At 42.3% G+C, this 18,390-nt stretch overlaps 1 long non-coding RNA gene across 1 annotated transcript in view; it reads left to right on the plus strand.

Moving 5' to 3' along the window:
* LOC125091900 (uncharacterized) overlaps positions 1-15,496 on the plus strand; it is a 36,112-nt gene extending 20,616 nt beyond the window's left edge. Inside the window, exon 3 of the long non-coding RNA XR_007124780.1 lies at positions 15,435-15,496. This is a non-coding gene — a long non-coding RNA (uncharacterized LOC125091900). The remainder of the gene's footprint in view (positions 1-15,434) is intronic.
* The last annotated feature ends 2,894 nt before the right edge of the window (positions 15,497-18,390 follow it).

Here is an 18,390-nt window from a genome sequence, read left to right on the forward strand (position 1 = left end):
CGGTAGCTTCAGCTCAGACATCAGCTCACGTGGCCTTCATGAGCATTGTTACCATACAAGCCGCTCTTGGTCATGAAAGGAACAGGAGACATCATTACTGGAGAAAAATGGCAGGCACCACATAGCAGCAAAGCAGACTCATTTACAGAGCATATGTGAGATAGCCTCAGAGGACTTACTGCCAGAAATATTTGAGAAAAACTTAAGAAGGGTTATTTATAACTTCTGCAGAGCAGAGGAAGTGGAGTCAGAGATATGCTATTTTGTGATTGTGATTGCATATTATCCATAAGCTGCTTTGACAGAACTAATCTGGATTACTCTTAGAAGAGGTCCCGGAGTGCCTGGGTGGCTCAGTCATTAAGTGTCTGCCTTCGGCTCAGGTCATGATCCCTGGGTCCTGGGATCAAGCTCCACATCCGGCTACCTGCTCTGTGGGAGGCCTGCTTCCCCTTCTCCCACTCCCCCTGCTTGTGTTCCCTCTCTTTCTGTCTCTCTCTTTCTGTCAAATAAATAAATAAAAATCTTTAAAAAATTTAAAAAAAAAATAAAAGAGGTCCCAGTTAGGGTACTGGGGTGGCTCAGTCAGTTAAGTGTCTGCCTTCAGCTCAGGTCATGATCTCAGGGTCCTGGGATAAAGCCTTATGTCAGGTTTCCTGCTCAGTGGGGAGTCTGCTTCTCCCTCTCCCTCTGCTCTTCCCTTCTCTCGTTCTCTCACAAATAAGAAAGTAAAATCTTAAAAAAAAAGAGGTCCCAGTCAAAGCTATACTAAATTAAGCATTATTAAATATATATCTTTGTAAAAATTTCGCTACCAACTATGCAAATATTAATATTTTATATTATAATTGTACAAGAAATCTTCAGGTACATGCTCATGAAGATTCATATAATATAGAAGTTAAATGTTGTAATTGTTAGTCTTCCCCTGGCTGTTTTCCAGTCACATTCCCCAACATGTGGTAACCATAAGAGTTTAGTGAGTTGCCTTCAAAATGTTCCGTGCTTTTATATAATATTTGTACGTGTATATGCTTTTTGATATGCTTTTTAATACATATAATATGTATTTTAATTATATATTAAAATATTAATATATAATATTATGCTTTCATACAGATATAAAAGCATATACGTTAATACACAATATATAATATAAATATAAATTTATGTAGCTATAAATTTATATAAATTATAATATACAATATAAAATTAATATAAATATATGCATTATATATTTATACACATATAGAAGTGTATTGAAAAAACACATACACATATATAAAAGCATAGAAAAATGTTTTTAAGGAAAAGCATATAGAAAACAAAAATAGCATATATATAACATTTATATATGTTATTTATATAACACAGATACAGGTTTTTTACTTTCATTTATTTTTTAAGATTTTATTTTTAAGGAAAAAAATTAAAAATAATAAAAATGATTAAAAATTTTTTATTTTTTTAAAGATTTTATTTATTTGCGAGAGAGAATGAGAGAGGGGAGGAGCAGAGGGAGAGGGAGAAGCAGACTCCCCACTGAGCAGGGAGCAGGATAGGGGGCCCGATCCCAGGACCCTGAGATCATGACCTGAGCCAAAGGTAGATGCTTAATGGACTGAGCCACCCAGGCATTCAGGCTGCCCTATATTTTTTTAAGCTCACCATGGTCAACCTCCAGCTCTTCAGATCAAAACATAATACTTCAGAGTACCTGGGTGACTCAGTCAGGTAAGCGTCTGCCTTCGGCTCAGGTCATGATCCCAGGGTCCTGGGATTTAGCCCCACATTGGGCTCCCTGCTCAGTGGGGAGTCTGCTTCTCCCTCTCCCTCTGCCTGCCGCTCCTCATCCTGCTTTTGCGTGTGCCCTCACACTCTGTTTCTCTGTCGAATGGAGAGATAAAATCTTTAAAAGCAGACAAAACAAAGGAAAACTAAGGTAACACTTCTGTGTGTGTGCCTTGGGAGAAGGGCAATGAGAATCTTCATCTGATCGGGTCATCAGAGGTTACTTGAGATCTTGCCTGTTTAAAATGTTTTTACTCAGTAGGTCGCCTGGGTGGCTCAGTGGGTTAAAGCCTCTACCTTCAGCTCCAGTCATGATCCCAGGGTCCTGGGATCAAGCCCTGCATTGGGCTCTCTGCTCAGCGGGGAGCCTGCTTCCTCCTCTCTCTCTCTCTCTCTGCCTACTTGTGATCTCTGTCTGTCAAATAAATAAATAAAAATCTTAAAAAAAATAAATAAAATGTTTTTACTCTACCCTGTCACTTGATTAATGGTTTGGCCATGTACAGAATTTTGCTTTGGATATAGTCTTCCTTCAAATTTTGAAGGCATTGCTCTATTGTTTTGCCTTTTTTTTTTTTTAGGATTTTATTTATTTATTTGATAGAGAAACACAGGGAGAGAGGGAACACAAGCAGGGGGAGTGGGAGAGAGAAGCAGGCTCCCCACTGAGCAGGGATCCCAATTCGGGGCTCGATCCCAGGACCCTGGGATGGTGACCTGAGCCAAAGGCAGATGCCTAACCAACTGAGCCACCCAGGCGCCCCGGCATTGCTCTATTGTGTTTCGGTTTCCAGTGTTAACACTGACAGATGGTTCAGTTAAAGTCATTACAAGGTTTAGGTTATGGCGGTAGAAGTGGGCAGCTGAGGTAGCCTGGAGAAAAACATCACTGGATGTGACCAGGTCAAGGAACTGATCAACTAGAGGGATTCAGTGGTCATCCATGGGAATATCAAAGTCACCAAGAATGACACAGTGGTTTTGGAGAGCAAGATGTCAGACTGATGGCAGAGTCATCGTGACTGAGGGCTAGATGACAGTCACAATGCGTGGAACTGGTGATTTTGAACGAGGAAGGAACTGGAGATGGCCACCAGGACAATGGGCAACAAGGAGAGCACTTTACCTCCATGTCTAGTCGTGTGACTTCTATGGAAGGGAAACAGCCTCCGCTTGACAGGGCTTTGGGGAAAGCATCGTGCTTAGGGAAGTATGAGGTTTCAGTGAGAACAAGGGGAAGGAAACATTTAGGGAAGAGGCTGAGGTTTAGCAAAGTTTCATGTTGGTAATAATTGAGTTTTAGAGGACACAATAGAAGAATTTGGGAGGGTAAGGAGAGCGAGATATTTGGTTTTCTTAGAAGAGGAGGAGTACAGTATGCAAATTAAAATATAAATTTTGATAAACAAGAGGTTGGATGGCTGCTGTGACTGAAGGAAATAGGATCTATGAGGCACACCGTAATTGCTGGATGCATGGGTGTACATATGAAAAATTGAAATAGATAATATATAATGAACATTTTATTTGGTTTTTAAAAATATTTATTTATTTATTTTAGAGAGAGAGAGAAAGAGCAGTAAAGGGGTAGAAAAGGGCAGAGGGAGACGGAGAGGGAACCTTTAGCAAACTCCCTGCTGAGCGCAGAGGCTGACCTGGGGCTCGATCCCATGACCCTGAGATCAGGACCTGAGTGGCAGCCTAGAGTTGGATGTGGTACTTACTGACCGCACCACCCAGGCTCCCCTCCTATGAACATTTTAATAGAATTTATTGTAGAGCTTTAATAGTCAGTAATTTGCCTTCTGAAAAGTTCGAAACAATTTCTAGTCACTCTCACCAATAGGGTTTAATAGAGTTCATTTCTCCATACCCTCATCAGTACCACTAGATATTAACAAGCGCCTGAGTGTTCTTTTCTTTCTTCTTTCCTTTTTTTAGTTTTTCTTTAAATTCCGGTTAGTTAACATGATTGTTTTCATTTTTGCCAATGTGATGGTAAAAAGAAGAGGCCTCATTGTTTTTATTTGCATGTTTTCATTATTAGGAAGGCTGAACATTTGGAAAATGCTTTGTTGGGTGGATTGGCTCGGTGAGAAGAACATGTGACTCTTGATCTCGGGGTCATGAGTTCGAGCCCTGAGTTGGGTAGAGATTACTTAAATAAAATTTTTTTAAAAACTCTTATTGGTGGGGCACCTGTGTGGCTCAGTCAGTTAAGCAACTGACTTCAGCTCAGGTCATGATTTCAGAGTCCTGGAACTGAACCCTGCGCGTGGCTCCCTGCTCAGCTCAGAGTCTGCTGGTCTCTGTCCCTCCATTGCTCTCCCCCACTCAAGCACTCATGTGCATGCTCTCTCTCACTCTTTCTCTCTCTCAAATTAATAAATAAAATCTTAAAAAATAATAATATTTAAGTAATGTCTTAGTAGAAAGTCCTACTTTTCATCTTTGAATTACCTGTTTGCCTATTTTTTCCTTTGGATGGTTGTTTCCTATTGATTTGAGGAAATGCTATTCTTTAAGTATTCGAATCCTTTGATTTATTTTTTTTTTAAGATTTTATTTATTTATTTGCGAGAGAGAAAGAGCACGCGCACAAGAGGGTGGGGAATGGAGGGGCACCAGGAGAGGGAGAAGCAGACTGCCCTCTGAGCTAGGAGCTTGACCTGGGCCTCACCCCCAGGACCCTGGGACCGTGACCTTAGCCAAAGGCAGATGCTTAACCGCCTGAGTCACCCAGATGTCCCTACATCTCAATTTTTAAAAATTTTATTTTTCAAGAAGATTTTATTTATTTCTTTGACAGAGAGAGAGACAGCAAGAGAGAACACAAGCAGGGGGAGTGGGAGAGGGAAAAACAGACACTCTCTCCACTGAGCAGAGAGCCTGATGTGGGCCTCAATCCCAGGACTTTGGGATCATGACCTGAGCTGAAGACAAAGGCTTAACCGACTGAGCTGCCCAGGTATCCCTGTTTTTTCATTTTTGAAGATGTTCTTTTATGTGCTTCAGTGAATTTTATAGTTTTCTTGATATCTATTTTACACAGTTTTTCTAGGTATTTTATACCTATTATAGTTTTGCTGTTGTCATGAATATGGGTTTTTTTCAGTGCATTTTTAGTTAGTGATTATCATTATACTGAAAACAATTGATTTTGTGTCTTCATGTTTTATCTTGACTCCTGTGATTTTATTAGTTTTTATTTTATTTTATACCTTTTCAAGTTAGGCCATCGTATTATCAGCAAATAAGTTATCTCTTACTTTCCAATATTTAGCACTCAATTTTCTTCCTTTTAATTTTTTTTACTAAGATCAATATGGTGAAAGTGGGTATTTTTTTCTTGTCACTTAATCCTGATAATTCCAAGCATAGATGACTGTTAAGCTTGCATCTCTTGCATTTTATTTTTTAGATTATTTTAATTTTTATTATTATTATTTTAAAATAAGCTCTAGGCTCAATGTGGAGCTTGAACTCGTGACTGAGATCAAGAGTTATGCACTCCACTGACTGAGCCAGCCAGGCACTCCTCGCTTGCATTTTGTTTTATTTTATTTTATTCACTTATTTCTTAGATTTATTTCTTTAATTAATTAATTATTAAAGATTTTATTTATTTATTTGACAGAGAGAGACACAGCGAGAGAGGAAATACAAGCAGAGGGAGAGGGAGAAGCAGGCTTCTTGTTGAGCAGGGAGCCTGATGTGGGGCTCGATCCTAGTACCCTAGGATCATGACCTGAGCCGAAGGCAGACGATTAACTACTGAGCCACCCAGGCGCCCCTCATTTATTTTAGAGAGAAATAGAGAGACCACAGAGGGGAGGCTGAGGGAGACAAGCAGACTCCCTGCTGATCACAGAGCCCAATATGTGGGGCTTGATCTCAAAACACAGAGATCATGACCTCAACCGAAATCAAGAGTCAGAGGCTTGGGCTTCCTGTGTGGTTCAGTCGGTTGGTTAAGCATCTGACTCCTGGTTTTGGCTCAGGTCATGATCTCCATGTCTGGAGATCAAGCCCTGCATTGAACCCAGAGTGGGGCTCTGCACTCAGTGGGAAGTCTGCCTCCCTTCTGCCCCTTCTCCACCCCCCCACTGCCCCCCAATCTCTGAAATAAATAAATCTTAAGAAAAATAAAAAGGAAGCTTAACTGACTAAGCCACCCAGGCACCCTGCCCCTCTTGAATTTTATTTATTTATTTATTTATTTATTTATTTATTTATTTTAAAGATTTTACTTATTCATTTGACAGAGAGAGCAAGCACAAGTAGGGGGAGCAGCAGAGTGAAAGGGAGAAGCAGGCTCTTCGATGAGCAGGGAGCCCAATGCAGGACTTGATCCCAGGACCCAGGGGTCATGACCTGAGCTGAAGGCAGATGCTTCACCGACTGAGCCACCCAGGCACCCTGCTCTCTTGCATTTTAAATTAAGACTTGGGTTTTAAATGTTGGCTGGATATTTCCTGGAACCTTAAACTCAGCACGTCCAAAATCAAATGTAGGGGCACCTGCGTGGCTCAGTGGGTTAAGCCTCTGTCTTCAGGTCAGGTCATGATCTCAGGGTCCTGGGATTGAGCCCCGCATGGGGTTCCCTGCTCAGCGGGAAGCCTGCTTCTCCCTCTCCCACTCCCCCTGTTTGTGTTCTCTCTCTCACTGTGTCTCTCTGTCAAATAAATAAATAAATCTTTAAAAAAATTTCTCTTGTAAAAAAAAAAAAGAAATTTGTCTTGCTTTGGTCTTGACCAATTGTTATCACACATATCTCCTCCTTTCTATTCTTACTATTATCCCCCCTTTTCAATCTAATTTAACAAACAATTAATTAGGGCCTTCAATTTTTAGGTATCCACGTGGAGATACAAATGTAAATAAGATAGGGGCGCCTGGGTGGCTCAGTCGTTAAGTGTCTGCCTTCAGCTCAGGTCGTGATCCCAGGGTCCTGGGATCAAACCCCACATCAGCCTCCCTGCTCTGCAGGGAAGCTTGCTTCTCCCTCTTCCACTCCCCCTGCTTGTATTCTCTCTCTCTCTCTGTCAAATAAATAAATAAAATCTTTTAAAAAATGTAAATAAGATAAAGTTTCTGCTCTTGAGGAATTCACAAAGAGTGGGCGATGGATCTTAAATTTAACTGATTATAGTACCATGTAGTAGATGCTACAAGTACTATAGGTGTAGGGGTGCCTGGCTGGCTCAGTCAGAGGAACACATGACTTGATTTCAAGGTTGTGGGTTTGAGCCCCACATTGGGATTAGAAATTACTTCAAAAAGAAAAAAAAGACTTAAAAGAGAGAACTGTATGTTTAAAGAACTAAAGTAGTTCTGAGAAGGCAATTAGTTCTGTTTTTTGCTGAGTTAGAAAGGTTGACATTTGAGCTGAACCCTGAAGGACAAGGTATAATTTTTTTTAGATGGAAAAGAAGAGGGAGAAGGGGCATTTCTGGTAGAGGAGACAGCATGAGTATATGTCTTATATGATTTATTCAACAAGCATTTACTGAGCGCTTACTGTTTGTTAAGGGTTGTTGACAACCTTGAGACACAGATACAGGAACAGATCAGCACAACAAGCCATTATGTAAAATACAAATGATTCTTTATTAGAACAGTCTGTTCCCTCAATGAAGATGTCCCTTTGGCCAAATATTTGGGTAGAGATGCTATATATGGGCTATGCTAAAGAATCTTTTTTTTTTTTTAAGATTTTATTTATTTATTTGACAGGCAGAGATCACAAGTAGGGGGAGAGGCAGGCAGAGAGAGAGGAGGAAGCAGGCTCCCTGCTGAGCAGAGAGCCCGATGTGGGGCTCGAGCCCAGGACCCTGGGATCATGACCTGAGCCGAAGGCAGAGGCTTTAACCCACTGAGCCACCCAGGCGCCCCTATGCTAAAGAATCTTAACCAAATTTGAGAGGTTTCTCAAAATGTGTTTGTGACTGAGTTTGTAGCTGATTTCCCCCCTCCTCCAAAGCACTTTTTCAGTTTTGGATTGGGGCAGGGAGATTCATTCGCCAAGCAATTGATAGGACACAGTCTAATTATTTGTTAATTTAATCAATAAGCATTTATTGTAGGCCTATTGTGTGCCACATATTGTTAGACTTTGGGGTCCTGGGAGGGTAAGACAGTGTCTCCCTTTAGAGAAAACTACAATCAGGTGGGCTCACAGTGATGTGGTTTTGGAATATAGGTGAGGTTTGATAGGGTGGAGTTCAGAGCCCACGACCAAGAAAGAATTCTTGGGACATCTTAGGTGCAAAATGGCGGTTTATGGAAGCACGGGGACAGGGCCCGTGGGCAGGAAGAGTTCCTGCCCCAGGGTTCTGAGTGATGGCTGCTTCAGGGGTTGCGGGAGGTAGGGGAAAAGGGAGGTTTTAAAAGAACTTTCATACACTAAAGGTCACCTGTAAGATACTGGAGGCCTTGCCATTGTCAAGTTAAGGTTGTTTTCCTCTCTAGCAAGGCATTAACTTGAAGATAGTTGGGAGCTTCCTGGAGGAACCTTCCACTGTGCCCGCTTCAAGTATCTGTCAATGGGCTGCAGGTTATGACATTTAATTGTGCCTGCATTTCCTTCTGGAAGCGAGGTTATTGATAGAAATGCTTTTGTTCTTGTAGATTGCCAAGACATTTGTAAAGTGAGGGAGACTCAGGTCTTGCAGGATTGTGAGCTCTACAAGTGAACTAGTTGTTTTTCCTGTCCTTAGCTTTAGGGTGGCCAGGAGCGCATGAGGACTGTCACATATATCCTGTGGGGAGGGGAGGGTTGTGGGGGTGTCAGCTTCTGCTTTGTCCTCAGCATGCACAAAAATACGATTATAATACAGTGAACGACAAACTTTAATAGGACTTTACATTCTGTATTCTAGGAGGAGGAATGAGAGATGCTTCAGAAGGCAACCAGGGAAGATTTCCTGGAGGGAATGACAGCTGAGCTAAGTGTTAAGAAACCTGTAGGAATTAGGCAGATGAAGGGGTTGTGGGGAGGAGGGGCTGAGGCATTCTTAGAGGGAAGAGCACCAGTAAGTCAGAGAGAAAAATACCAAGTGGGGAATTATAAGCACTTTGAGCTGCCAGAGCATGAAATACATGGCAGAGAGTGGTGGGGTATTCAAGAAGTCAGAGGGGGCGGGATCATGGCTGGCCTTGTAGGCCATGTTAAAAAGTGGGAATTTTATCCTGCACACGCAGGGGAACCACTGGGAAATTACTTGGTCAGTCGCCCATTTCCAGTCATGTTCACTGTGCTGAGGCTAGATTAGAATAGAAGTCAAACAACAGCAGCAATGATCAATCCCTACCACCCCTAGGATAGGATTGGCTGGGAACCTAAAAGTCCATGGTGTTGAAGGGGTGCAGGGTGAGATACCCCAGAACCTGCCACTTTGGCATAAGGATTATTTTGAGTGAAAAGTAATAAAAACCCAGCTGAGGCCAGACAAGCTCTTTGCCTCCCCACGTCCGCCTAGATTGACATTGGAAAGGAGAGGCTGTACCGGGAAGTGAGCTGTTCACTGAGACCCGCCCTTTACCTAAGAAACTTATCTGCATAATCGGGCCAACTTTGTTTTTCCAAATACTTCCTTTCACCTTCTTGCAGTCCTCAGGGCCTTACCCCTCTCCTCAGCTCATAGAAGCTTTTTGTTTTGCCTAATTGTTTTTGGAATTTCCAAGCATTTGTGGACTCCCATGTAGGTACGCCCATTAAATTTGATTTTCTCGGGCGCCTGGGTGGCTCAGTGGGTTAAGCCGCTGCCTTCAGCTCAGGTCATGATCTCAGGGTCCTGGGATCGAGGCCCGCATCGGGCTCTCTGCTCAGCAGGGAGCCTGCTTCCCTCTCTCCCTCTCTCTCTGCCTGCCTCTCCGTCTGCTTGTGATCTCTCTCTGTCAAATAAATAAATAAAATCTTTAAAAAAATAAATAAATAAATAAAATTTGATTTTCTCCTGTTACTCTGTCTCATATCACTATGCTTCTAAGTTGAGCTAGAAGAACCACAGGGCCAAGGAAGGTCTTAACTCCCTGACGTTATCTCTTGGGAGGAGCTCAGTGTGGGCTAGAGGGGTGGATTGTGAAGGACGTTTGTTGTCAAGCTAACCAAGGAGCTTGATATATTTGGTTGGCACCAAAAAATTTGAAATAAATTTGTATCATGACCAGATTTGTGTTTTAGAGAGATGATTCTACTAACAGCACGATGAATCATAGCTTTAGGGAGAGCTACATGGTATTATCAATAGAGACAATTTTCTGGAATGTTCGGAAATTAAGAATAAGTAGGGGAACTAGGGTACTGTGATTTATAAGAAATAAAGGGGTGCCTGGCTTAGCCAGTGGACCATATGACTCTTGGTCTTGGGGTTGGAAGTTTCAACCCTATGTTGGGTGTAGAGATTAGTTAAAAATAAAATTGTAAAAAAAAAAAGGGAAACACATATTTGATCATGCAGATGATCAAAATATAATTCTTATACATACTTGTTTTTTTTTTTTTTCCGGGTTCCTGGCTTACAGTTGCCAAAAACCCTCAGAATTTCCTGAACATAAGGGTAATGGGAACATCTTTTATTATAATATTTGGTCTCTTACCTCAGTGCCTGAAATCTTTTCAGAGCCATAAAGGTGAAATGGGTGATTTGTTATTTAGAACAAGCCCCTTTCCACTACCACCAGGCTCATGTTAAGCAGGCGAGTTTCAGAATGCACCTAAGAATGGGGGCTGGTTGCCAGGGAAATCAGCCTGGAATAGGAGAGAGATTGGAACTTTTAGTCCCACCCCCTGATTTCCAGAGAGGGAAGAGGAGCTGGAGGTTGACTCCATCACCAGTGGCCAACGATTCAATCAGTCATGCCTATGTAATGGAGCCTCTATAAAAATCCAGAAGGACAGGGTTTGGAGAGCTTCTGGGGTTTTGAACTTGTGGAGAACTGCGGAGAGCTGCACACTGGGAGTGCATGGAAGGCTCCTTGCCCTCTCCCCATGCTTTGTCTGGTGCATCCCTTCCATATGGCTGCTTCCGAATTAAATCCTTTCATACTAAACCAATAATCTAGAAGTAAATGGGGTTTGTAGAGGGCACTTTCAGGCCACAGGCTTGAGTGATGGAATGTAGAAAGGGCCCACAGCAACCCCCTGGCTGAATCCAGACAGGCCCATCTGTCACCCCACCTCGGTATATCCAGCCTGAACTGACCAATGGGCTACTCACAACCAGGCACAGTGGCCAAAGTGAGGAAAATTCCATATGGTTCCATACCTCCTTCTCGACTTCCCACTTTAAATACAGCCCCCGCCCACTGCCCTGTTGCAGAGAGTTTCTCCTTTGCTGTCCTGCCTGTAGCTCCCTTCTGGTGTATTCAATAAACTTCCACCTCCTTTGTTTTGTTTTGGGTGAGTCCTTTCGCCATCCATGGCACCAGCTCCCACCCAATCGTTGCCCCACATTTGGGCCCTCCCCATCCCACTGGGAGAGATACCACAGGTTTCCTGAGTTCTGAGAGCTGCTCTAGCAAATTAAAGGGACCCAAGGAGGGGGTCAGGGGAATTTCTGATTTATACCCATCAGATGTACAGGAAAGAATCTGGACTTGTAACTGGTGTCCTGAGTTGGTAGAGGGTTGTTGTATCCTGTTGGTCAGAAGCACAGATAACAACCTGGGCTCACTTCTGCTGTCTGAAGAGTGTGTGTGTATGTGTGGGGGGGCTGCAGTCTTGTGGGACTGAACCCTTAACCTGTGAGACCCCATGTCATCTCCGGGTAGATAGTATCTGAATTGAGGTGAGTGGTAAGATACCCAGCTGATGTCTGGAGCATTGTTTGTTGGTGGTGTGGAGGAACCGTCCCTCACCCCCAACACACACATTAAAATTGGGAGCAGGACCCCAAATAGGAACCCTTTGGGCCTTCTGGGTCTCTCTTATACTTTCTGAATCATAGGAATATGATCAACTCTATTGTAATGATGTGTCTAATATCTCCTTACCTTCACTATCCCCGAAACCACGAGGACTGGAAACACGACTGGTTGGTTCCTCATCGCACCCTCACCCTCTCTCCTGGAATATGACACAGAAACAACGTGCAGTGTTTGTGGAATTAATGCATTCTTGATCTGGGTACATGTTTCACAAGTGTGGGTGCATGGGAGAGTATTTGGGGAGGTCATTTTTGCAGAACTGGGGAGTTACTTGTGGCTAATGTACATTAGTTACATGGGGGCTCCTCTCAGACCTATGGAAAGTCCTTAGGAAAGAGTGCATCTATCCTCCCAACCTCCCGTTTGCTTTCCATCTCAACAAATGATGCCCTGGGAAGCTCTGTGCCTCAGCCATACATCAGTCTACTTAATGTTCTTCTGCTTTCCCTAGTGTGTTGTAATTCCACATGATGCTAGGTGGATATAATTTTTTAGACCAGGTGATCTTTGGGGATGGAGTGAACGCTGAGGCTCCCTGGTATTCTGGCTTATGTGGTAGGGCATCTGGTGAGTGGTCCTGCCTCTATTGGATGTGAAACAAATATATATCTACAAATATTGCCCTCCTTATTTATCAAAACAGTTTTCTGATTTCCCTGGTTACTTGAGCCAATGGTGTTCTAACCTTAGGGTCCCAAGGAATTGAGTACTTTGAAGTAGTAGGTCTACAGTTAAAAGACCGGAATTGTTGTTTCCATACTATGTTCTTTTTTTTTTTTTTAAGATTTTTAAATTTATTTATTGGACAGAGAGAGAGAGATCACAAGGAGGCAAAGAGGCAGGCAGAGAGAGAGGAGGAAGCAGGCTCTCTGCTGAGCAGAGAGCCCGATGCGGGGCTCGATCCCAGGACCCTGGGATCATGACCTGAGCCAAAGGCAGAGGCTTAACCCACTGAGCCACCCAGGCACCCCTCCATACTATGTTCTTAACCTCAGCCAAAGCCAGATGCTTTAAGATGTAGGTACAAGAGTAAGGTAATACATTTTGGAGGAAACCTGGGATTAATGCATCTCTCCATAGAATTGGAGGTTGGTTTTATTATTTAAAAAAATTTTTTTTAAAGACTTATTTATTTGAAAGAAAGTGAGAGGGAGAGAGAGGTTGAGAGAGAGAGAGAGAGAGTGCGGGGAGGAGGGGCAGAGGGAGAAGGAGAGACAGAATTCCAAGCTGACTCCCGCTGGATCACAGAGCCTGATGTGGAGGCTCAGTCTCACAATCCTGAGATCATGACCCGAGCCAAAATCAAGAGTCCTATGCTTAACCAACTGAGCTACTCTGGCGCCTCTTTGATTTTTTTTTTAAGATTTTATTTATTTATTTGACAGACAGAGATCACAAGTAGGCAGAGAGGCAGGCAGAAAGAGAGGAAAGGAAGCAGGCTCCCTGCTGAGCAGAGAGCCTGATGCGGGGCTTGATCCTAGGACCCTGGAATCTTGACCTGAGCTGAGGGCAGAGGCTTTAACCCACTGAGCCACCCAGGTGCCCTGCCTCTTTGATTTTTTTAAAAAAATTTGTTTTTTGAGTGATCTCTATGCCCAACTTGGGGCTCAAACTCATGACCTGGAGATCAAGAGTGGCATGTTCTTCTGACTGAGCCAATCGGGTACCCTAAATCGGGGGTTGGTTTTAATAACCTAGGAGCACGTTGGGGTATGGGAGGCAAGGGTAAAGGCAGAGGAAAACAATGATTTCAGTTGCTGGCATGTCATGACTGCAGCCAAGGATTGGGTAGAAGCTTTCCTTCTCAAGGGCTGCTAGGAAGGTGACTAGGGTGGTGATGGAAAATTGGGGGAACTCCAGTAATTGTTTGATGTCCTTAAGAGTTTAGGGGGGTTTCCACTCCCAAGATAGTGATACTTTGTCCAGCATCCTGAAGATAGTGCAACCCTGAAGAATTTATGCTTTGTACCTCTAAGCCTTCTGAAAGAAACATTTCTGGATTGGCTCAGGAATGGTACATTATGATAGCAGAAACACAGAGAGTTCTTCAAGACCAGGACATTGTGAGAAATCCCAGTGACTGGTCTTTGGAAAATGGTTGGGGCAGAGGGCATCAGCAGATATTCTGCCTCTCTAAGATACATCTGGAAGGTCACTTTCTATTTACCCCATTCATTCAAGTCCAGATGATCATGTGCCTTAGGAGACTGAATTTAGGTTAGACCTAGATGCCTCAGAGTGGGTGTCATTTGAGAAAATAAGTTTATGGTGATCATTTACCCTTAATACATTGAAGACACAGTGCCCTGGAAAATCAACAACACTCCATTTTTCTTCTTTACAAAGAACACCAGGACGTTATGACCACTTGTTAATCATTTGGTGAAACAAAGAGCCTTACCTCACATCTTGTACCAAAATATATACTTAAATGGAAACAGCAAAACACAAAAGTATGGTATGAAATGTAGATACATATTCATATAATCAGTGTGTAGAGGCCCTTCTAAATACAAAGACAAAGAAAATATAAAAGGAAAAAAATGATAGATTTGACTTCATAAAATTTTTTTAAATCCTGAAAAGCAAAACATACCATAAATAAAATTGAAAGACAAATGGCAAACTTGTCAGCATTTGTATATATAAGTGTTAGTGAACCAATGTGGGTTCACTCCTCGGTGAGTCCAATGGCACCAAGTTGAGTGGTCCCACAGAGGAAACCTTATTTGCAGCCAATGAGATCATGGGGAATGGCTTCCAAAGCCCTGACTCCCCAAGAGAGGGTGAATGGGTTCCTTCGGTTTAGTGTTAGGATGAATATTTAGATAGGGAAGCCTTGTCATCCAGTGTAGAGGCCGGCAGAAAGTCCCGCATGTTCCTTAAGGAAAGATGCCTATATATGCATTGTATGTTATGTAAATGAGGCTAAGCCTCCTCCTCGGGCAGAGATTTTAGTATTATAATGAGGTAAAGGTAATTGGAGGTCATTCCAGAGGTCACTTCATGGTCTGTCTGCACAGGTGCACGTCAGGTTTAGCTCAAAGGATCTGGGTGGTGTGGGCCAATGAGGTGTTGTCAAGTGGTTGCCATTTACCCTGGGGTTAGGGTTTCATTTGCCCAGAGTCAAGAGGAAAGCCGGAATGAAGAGCTTAGAGGAAAATGTAAGACAAAGATTAGTGGGTACAAGCAGGTGGGTAGTGAAGGCCAGATCTTAGGGTCTAGTTGGTAACATAAGGAGCACTCATAAATCAATAAGAAAAATATAAAAAGATGAGTAGAATAATAGTCAAAGAGCTTGAGCAGGAAATACACAAAAGAACAAATAAACATAACACAGTCTGTCAACTTCACTAGTACTTGAAGAAATGCAAACTAAAAGATTGAAATAACAAGATTTTGCACATTTTGGCCAAGTTTAGTGTCCATTGTTCAAGGACTATGAGAAAGGGCACTTCATATGTTGCTACTGGCAGTTTAAATTGGTACTGTATTTTGTAGGGTAGTTTGGTAATAAGTCTTGAGGCCTTAAAATGTGTGTGACATGGGTAATTTTTGAAATACCTCTCAGTGTGTTTCATTTTTGATACTGTGATACCTTTCCATCACTAAGTCTCTAGGAAATGGAGAGAGTGAATGCCACTTTGAGAAGGGACATTTTGTCTTGTCCACATAGGAAGAAGTAAAATATAAACCCTTTCTTGTTCCTATAGGTGGTGGCCTCGGAAGGAGAGTGGAGTGGTCCCAAAGAAGTTTGAGAGATGCTTAGAGCAGTAAGTAGGGCCTGCATCTCTAAATGTAGGCTGGGGAAGCAGTACGCTCCCCTAGAGAAGTATCGGGTTCAACATGATCCTATTAAGATAAAAGTTTAAAAAGAACGTGATGGGATGGTGAATTGGAAGAAAGAAAAAAAATCATCCCCTAGTTTCCTATGACACTTAGATTGATGTAGCTGGGACCTACAGAAGGCTCTGGAAAGTTCCTGGAAACTGGGCCAGCTCACTCTCCAAATAACACTGGAATGAGATGCCAATATATTGAAGTATTTTTCTCTGGATCTTGGGATTTACAATGGTCTTTTTATATATTTTTATTTTCTTCTTTTAATTTTAAGATATTATTTATTTATTTATTTATTTATTTCTCAGATAGAGAGAGAGAGGGAGAGAGAACACGAACAGGGGGGAACAGTAGGCAGAGGGAGAAGCAGACTCCCTGATGAGCAGAGAGCCCTATGTGAGGCTCGATCCCAGGACCCCGGGGTCATGACCTGAGCCGAAGGCAGATGCTTAGCAAACCGACTGAGCCACCCAGGCACCCATATATTTTTCTTTTTGATGAAACATATTTTCTGATTTCCTTCTAATGAGTGGACTTTTTGAAATGAAGGGGAAAAAAGGCAATAAGGGTCCTAAAGTTGCAGGTTCCTTGAAGCAGAGCTAGGGTATCTGGTTGGCAGATTTGTGGTAGTTGCTGATGTGTCTTGCAGGAAAAATGGGGCGGTCATGTGGGACTGGCTACCTCATTGGCCCAGCCCAGCGCAAAATGAAAATGATTTTTTCAAAAGCAAGAAAAAAAAATGACTGTTAAAAGTACTAAAATACAAAGCTTTTTTCTTCCACGTTATCTTCTTGGCTCAGATGAATGATCCATTGTCCCGTTGAACTTAACTTACAACACATAAATTCAAAGATAAAATTATTAAGAATTTCAAGATGACAACAGCAGAGCCTTAAATCAAACACTGGCCCTTGTGAGTGGGACCTCCCTGTGATTGCACAGATTGTACTCCCTTGAACTTGGCTTTGTGGGCACAAAGGGAGGAAGCCTGGTTCTAGATACCGTGGGCCCAAGGCACTCATGAAACTAGCAATGTCTCTCCTACTGGCTGCAGAACAATTGAGAGTGACATACTTCATTGCGATTCAGATCAGGCCTCTCTGCTCTGGTGTGCAAAGCTGATAGTTTACCCCGTGGGTATCACCTGTCCAACGGGGATAATAGCTCCAGTTTCGCGGGGCTGATATAGAATTAAGTGGCGGGACATGTAAAAATGCTTGGCCCAGTGCCTGGCACCAAAAAGGATTCGAGGAACGTTAGTGGCATACCTTTCTTTTTTAGGTGTCCATTTGTCTGTCAGTACTTAGGCAAGATGGGACCAGGGCTAAATGGAAGAGGTACTACTAACCCCAGGACAAAAAGGAACTAGTAAGAGAGGGAGAGTGGCCTGCAATAGAACTAAGGGGAAATGGTGACTGCCACCCCAATGCGGTGGCCATTCATATGTAATCTGGGGACACAGAGGGTGCCTGGGTGGCTCAGTGGGTTAAAGCCTCTGCCTTCAGCTCAGGTCATGATCTCAGGGTCCTGGGATCGAGCCCCACATTGGGCTCTCTGCTCAGCAGGGAGCCTGCTTCCCTCTCTCTCTGCCTGCCTCTCTGCCTTCTTGTGATCTCTGTCTGTCAAATAAATAAATAAAATATTAAAAAAAAAAAAGGAAAAAAATCTGGGGACACAGCATCAAAGACCACCTACCCTTGCACCCTCTGAAGTAGTGTGGTAATTTTTCTTTTTATAAGCTATATTTCCAGTCTCATGCAATTTAGCTAATCTTAGCTGATTCTTAGAAAACCAGCATCAAAGGGAAAAAGTAGGGGATGGGAAAAAGAGTCTAGACTTAAATCACAATTAAGAGAAAAGAGGATATAATTTCTGTTACTGAGAATAAGTGGAGTGTAGATTTAATGACATAAAAATGCTTTCTGGAATTTCATTAATTGGAAAAATATGTTTTCAGAGGAATAACTTGTCAGCCACAAATTATTGGCTTTTAGTTAAGATCAAAAGGCCTTACTCTATATAACAGGCAATTTAAATGAAACCAAAGTATACATCTATGAAACATGTTATATATTGCAGTATTAAGGTATAATACTAAGAATTAAGAGCAGAGTTTTAATCTCACATCTTAATTTATGAGTTTCTGGGTGATAGAATTAGATTTTATAGTAATTTATATAGGCTTGCTTCATGGTTTAATTTTAACCATATATTATTGTTCCTAATTCAAATGTCAGAGGCTTAGATTAAGAACTTAAAGAGGATTTAAATTATGGGCTTCTGCTGTTTTTCACTTGCCTGATTTACCAATTGCAGTTAAGCTTGAATTATAGCCTTGCTCTTCTCTGGAAACCATGACTAATACTAGAAATAATAATAATTGTTACCTCTCCTAAATCAAGAGACACAGCATAAAAGCAGTAACTGATTTGGGATGTGGACAGGAGATTTATTTTAGAGTGAGAGTAAAAGATTGGTGATTTGCACATATTTCAGGGGAAAAGATGTAGGACTGGTTTTGTGATAATCAGGCAGTTGTTACTCAAGAGGGACTGTGAGAGACTTTATAGAGAAGAGAGGTTATAGGGGGTTGGGAGAAGGACCTGTGTATAATTCAGAGATCAGGGTGCAGCTCACTTGGTTAGTGTGTGTGCGTGTGTGTATGTGTGTGTGTTTCATTTTTTGTTTTTGTTTTTGTTTTTTTTGTTGGAGAGGGAGAGAAGGGGAGGGGGAGAGGGAGAGAGAGAATCTTAAATAGGCTCCATGTCCAGTGTGGAGTCCAATGCAGGGCTCGATCTCACCACCCTGAGAGCAGGATCTGAGCTGAAA

This window comes from Lutra lutra, chromosome X (genome assembly GCF_902655055.1).
Source record: "Lutra lutra chromosome X, mLutLut1.2, whole genome shotgun sequence".
NCBI lineage: Eukaryota > Metazoa > Chordata > Mammalia > Carnivora > Mustelidae > Lutra > Lutra lutra.